Source organism: Atta cephalotes, assembly GCF_000143395.1.
Source record: "Atta cephalotes unplaced genomic scaffold scaffold00009, whole genome shotgun sequence".
Lineage (NCBI taxonomy): Eukaryota > Metazoa > Arthropoda > Insecta > Hymenoptera > Formicidae > Atta > Atta cephalotes.
In genome coordinates, this window is record NW_012130073.1 from 6494139 (window position 1) to 6500700 (window position 6562).

The following is a 6562-nucleotide window of genomic DNA, read 5'->3' on the forward strand; positions in this document are numbered from 1 at the left end:
TAACGTAAGTAAGTAATATATATAACGTACGTACTAATTAGTACTATACTACAACAATATATATATATATATATATATATATATATATATACATATATATATATATATATATATATATATATATATATATATATATACATACATACACATAGTTTCAAAGCACGACGGTAATGCAAGCGACTGCGAGCAAAACGAAATCACGAATCGATTGGGTGAATCAAAGTGAAGATGCATTGAGGACAATATTCCCATTGTCTGATATATGTGAAATTAGTGGTGGATTTAATTAAGGATACTCTGAGTTTGAGGAAGGCATCATGCTTATCGTGTGAATTTGATTCAGTTGTATATATAGCTTGACACATTTCCTCCGATATATATTCGCTTACGATGCAAGAAGCACATCATGATGAAAAATTTAATGAAAAGATTTAAATTTCTCGCGTATACAATTTTTTTTCACACTGACTCATGTTTAAAGCTACTTTATTTTTTTTTTGTATCTTTTATTATTCCATGTGATAAATAATGTGAGGCGCGTGAAATCGTGTATATAAAAACTTTATTTTAATTCCTCGAATTTTTTAAACATATTTTCTCATAAAGAATAATATGACATTCAATGAATATGAAGATTAGAATATTTATAAATTTTTGATGAATTTTCAAAATTTTGTATTTCATTTAATGAAAAAAAAATTGAATGAATTGTGTACTTATAAATGTATTTTGTGTTTTTAATAATTAAAATGATATAAACAATAATTTAATAAATATAATATAAGAATAATTTAAGAAATACATTTCAAGAATCATTTATACATTATTTATGACATTGAGTGTAAGATTGAGGATGATTTGTATTTTGCTTTCGAACTTCAATCTGCATAGAGAAATTTTTATTTGTTTCATGCGTTATTATTCGACATGATGTAAAAATGTGGGCGCGATTAATTGGATATCGAGAATAAAAGTGAACAGCGTCAAACGACAATTTCGAGAATGATTAGTCATACGCTCGTTATCAGAATTACAAAGCCGCGGAGCTTTATCGTTCTGGAAACAAGTTTAAAGCTCCGCTTTGTTACTAATGAGTCAGAGAACACGCGCAATAATATTCTCCACATGTATCCACGTTTGTTAATTAACCACATGGCTAGACGACGGAAAGACAGTTGCTTCATATTTGAAAGGGCATATATGTTTTATCGTGTGAGTAAGTTTGATATTACATTTATAACGTTATAGATTAATATTCATTCATAACATCTATTATTTCTTTTAGACAGATTCTTATTTTCTTTCTTGTTGTTTGAGAAGACATGTTGCTGAAACAAAACGCAATGAAAAGTATAATAGAATGATATAAAAGAGAATTTAATTATTGGAAGATATTATACATTTTAAAAAATATCGATGGATTTGACACCATGCGATATTTATATAATTCTTACTGTGTTGGTGTGAATATTAGCACCAATATGCTGAATTTAACACTATAAGTTTTAAATACATATCATGATGGTATAGACATCAAGGATTATCCATCTTGTTGAATAATATTAACACCAATGTGGTGAGAATTATATAGATCTCACCAATGTGATGAGAATTATATAGATATCGATGTGTAACGTTATAACATCGATATTTTTTAGAAATATAGATGTAAGAAATTTATACGAATAAAAATAATTATTAGTAATATATTGTAGAATTTAAAAAAGCAATTTTCAAATGCAACATTTTAATGTATTATAAAAATTATCATTGTATAATCAAGATCATCTATATAATTCTTTCACAACATTATTTTTACAAAATTAACATGACAATTACATTTAAAATTTTCGAAGATAAATATTCTGCACACTTATTGCAATTGGGCAACTTTTGATTAAAGAAAACAATGATAGATGTACTCGCGATGTAACAAAAAAATTATCTTTTTAATATCCAAATACAATTACGATTTTTCCGTTTTTTTTTCGACAAGTGGTATAGGTATAACACCGTGACAAGTGTTTTGTTGAAACATTTTGCAAAATAATTTTGTTTACTGAAATTTTTCATAGTGACTGCAAATCGTTGCGTAACTGAAGTTCGCAATTGGAATGCATCGCGAATTTACGAGTATGCGCGGCGGTTTTTATTTTTACACATCGTCGATGTCCATTTAAATTAGTTCACAAAACTTTAATTTATTCCTCTCGCGAAACACATGATTTCCCAGAAATACTGTTCTGCAAACGAACCATATACCTATACTTGACAATGGAGATTATAATAGGGACAATGTTTTCGTTTAACAATTGTGCAAAGAGCTATTGTGAAGTATCGCAGATTACAAACAAATTTTCATAGATTATTAATTAGAATGACAATATACAAGAATTATTGCATTTTTAGGTTGAGAATAGTAATAGTGATTTAAAACTAATGATGTTGATTTAAAACTAATTGTCGAATTTCAATCAATCTGTTGTTTAATTAAGTTTGACGTATCAAATTTAACAGTACTTGAACAGATAATTCTTGTTTTTCTGTGTAAATTTCTGTGTAAACAAACGGATTTCTGAAATTAATTTATTAAAACTACTGACAGCTGAATTATTACAATTTTGCATTTGCTTGTTGTTACGTACAGACGAACAATAGTTGCATTTTTGATTTCGAGGCTTTAAAAAATAAAAGATATACACGTAACGATACAGAAAAATATATTCAAAAATAGTTTAATATAGAGATTTAATTTTATCGAAATTTAATATTGAAGCTTAATCAGGGAAAAAATATTGAATTGTACATTATCGGAAAGAAATTGTAATGAACAATGGATTGACTAAAAAAATTCCGCTAAGAATTAAATTTGTTCGGATTTTATTATGTAATTTGTGATAATTCCCTTATCAATTTTAACGCTATGACTACATGATTATACACGTGATTGTATTGATCCAAATTTTATTATTTTACGAATATTGTATTGCAATATAAAAAAAGTATTTTAATATAGGTATTATTGTCTCGAAATAGACGCTGTAATACATTCTTTGCATTGCGTGACCAATCGATCGAACAGCTATGAAAATTGCAAATTGAAGTGCAGAAAAGTTTCTGCGAATTGCATGGAGGGTCATCGAGCGTGCGATTATTCATGCACGCCGATTCATTTATGAACTTTTGGGTGGACCAAATGATACTTTCATTTACGTTCCCAATAAGCGCGAGTGCACTTTCCGTGTACACTGTTTATGAAATTTTAATGCGGCTGGTTCAGCGACAAACCAAATGACAAATTTTGCATCTCCGACTTCCTTTTTCATATACAATTCGCGATTATTTTACAAGCGTTCTCAAGAACTTAAATAATTTTTTGTTTTCTTATTTTAATAAAGGATAATACAAATTTTTTGTTCTTGATAAATGTAGCTCCTTTTTTTATTTAAGATATCGATAACTTTAATAACTGAAGAAAATACGAATTTGTTGAAAATCGATTATTTCATTAATCCATTTAATGAATATCTTCCTATTTCAATGCAAGAGATAATAATGAAAACCGCAGTAATTTTAACTTTTTCGATTTCGAAATTTAAATATTTTCAATATAAAATATCTTCTGAATTGCATCGTACAAATTATTAGCGTGTCATCGTAACTTCATTTGACAGAAAACAGCGACAGTTGAACTGGATCACGATGAAGTTTTTACATATTCTATCTCGTATTTTCTATCTCGTAAATTCGCTAATTTTCGACCACGTGTGACCCGCAAATATTCGAAAGGCGATTTATTTTATAACTAGCAACGAATAAAAATTTCACAAAGTTCACATGTAATCATTATAAATCAAAATCGTGTTATACGTGGCTACTTTATCGACGCGCAGTTTATGATTCAGAGTCGAGACGATCGTATGTCATCACTGTCGTCTCTTGGCTTTGATGATCAACATATGAATAACACAATTATACAGCTGGCCATCTCCACGGCGGACTTTATATTTTGTACGTCCCCATATGTTACCACTTTTTCACAGGGAACATATACACGCGAGCAAATGACCGCGAGCGCGAAGGGAATAAAAAAAAAATGCTGTTTCTCTGAGAGCACGGTGGTCTGGCCGTCACCTGTATCTTTCGCCTTTCGCTACTGCGAACGAGACCTGGCTGCTCTCTTGCTCTCGCATGCATGCGTGACTACCGACTAACCTGACTGTTGTCAAAATGATATTTCCCATCTTGAAAGCCGTGCGTATGCATTCTTATTTAGGCACAATTGTATGAAGAAGATATGATTCGTCCAGCTGCAGGCGTCTGGCCTGACGTCTCGTCTGGCGCGCATACCTCGCTAAATCAACATTCCAACCTTAGGGACTACGTACAATTACTTGCGATACAATCGCTGCTGATACGCGTCTATTTATCCGTAAGGTTGTAGAGCGTAGCCCACTAACACCTCGTGAAAATTGAACCGTAAGTCGCGTGTACGTTCACTGAGTTGCGGGAAATACATTGCTCGAAAATTTCACGATACATTCTCACGATTGAGAATTTATCGTAACTATTTTTCTTCTCCTTTTTTGTTTAGTAGTTTACCGCTCATTACTCGCCACACCTCCTCATAATTGTTGGTTAGAACAGCTGGTTGCCTGTGATAGCTCCAAGTTTTAAAGATGTAATCTACGTTAAGCGAGCCCCTTGTGAAAAGCGACCTTGTTACGATCCTATTAAATTAATCAGATAAGTGCGACAGACGTGGTTAAGAGAAACATTTAATATGAGATTTATGTTAATGTAATCCACATGAATTTTTCTTTGATAATTTAAATCGAAACTTCCAATTTTACTTTATTTTTTAGAAAAAACGAAGACAAATTGTTATCTATTTATTTCTTTTCATACAGTGTTATTTAAAGTTCTGTTTTTTATTCCTGTACTAAAACTTTCTTTCTCGCTTTTGCCAAATGTCAAACATGTCTCATCTTAAATTTCAAACATGTACATTAGTTTTGCCTCAGAAAATCTTATATGTGTATCTTATATATGTATTTTTTTCGATTTAATATGTAATGAATTAATAGTACTTTACCATTTTGTCAAAATATATATTTTATGAAATTTCATATTCTTTCTCAGTAATCAATATAAAATCGAGTAGGACAAATATGTACCTCTCTCTAATCGATACGAAACGTCATGCTTTAAAGATATCCATGTAGATATATTTTTCATCGGTTGCTGCTAGTAGGATATAGACAGATTCGTGAAACCTTTTGATCTAGCGTTCAGTAACAATTTTTCCCTCTGGAATTGTGCGAAGCGGAAAGAGGTGGTACACATTCGAGGTAAACAGGTTAGAAAAAAAATAAAGCGTCAAAAAAATTTTTGTATGTTTAGAACGAGAGAGCGTTGAAAATGTTATATGATCAAATAGCAAATAGATATTCTGTGACGAGATAACGTGTCCGCGAGAGTGCGAGACGGGATTAAATATCCGACGATTATGTGGCGTGCCGCTCACACGTTTCCGACTCGACCTTGCAACGGGAGATAGGAAGAGTTCCGTGAGCGCCATAAAGCGATCGAACAAGCACCTCTTCATCCTCGAGGCGTCTCTAACTCGTCTGGCGAATTTCCGTTATTCACGCCCACGGGAGTGGTCGTTACTCTCTCGGCAGCAGCATGCTACTCTTTTACGCCGATGAGAGTTGAATTGCGCCAACTTCGATCGTAACCTGCTTCTATTCGCGTCGTGTTCACTCTGTTTCTCGTAATAACAATCGGAATCACTACGCTAGCAAACGGCCACGATTTTCAGAAACTTCTTGCTCTATAAATATTTATTTTGCCAAGTGAGTGACACAGATAGTGCCTTTAAATATTTATTGCATTCTTTTCGGATTTCACTGCAATTCCTATTACTTTTTGTAGAACATAATATATGGTATAGTAAGTCACATTTTTATACAGGGTGTCTGATAATTGTTTTGACAGAATTCGTGGACATGTAGAACGGACTAAACTGAGACGGAAAGTCCTCTACTATTTCGCAATTAACAAGATATTTGAATTGTTAAAAATTGCTCTTCAATAATTTTTTACTCAAATATTATCAACTTTACAGAAAAATTGCGAGAGATGAAAATTATTTATTTTCTTCTCATAAAATTCTATGAATTTTTTCAGAATTTTTTATCAACTTTTTACTGCATTTTCTCATTTTTAACAACATGAGAAAATACGGTATTAAAAAATTCTAAAAAAATTCTTATCTCTCTCGCAGTTTTTCTGTAAAATTGATAGTATTTAAGTAAAAAATTGTTGAAGATCAATTTTTTCGATAATTTTTAGCAATTAATATCTTATTAACTATTGCGAAAATTGCAAATTGTGTGTGTGTGTGTGTGTGTGTGTGTGTGTGTGTGTGTGTGAGAGAGAGAGAGAGAGAGAGGAGGAGGAGAGAGAGAGAGAGAGAGAATATATATATATATATAGAAGTAAACTAATAAATTTAATAAATAATATATATTAATTATATTATAGTATATATAGTAGT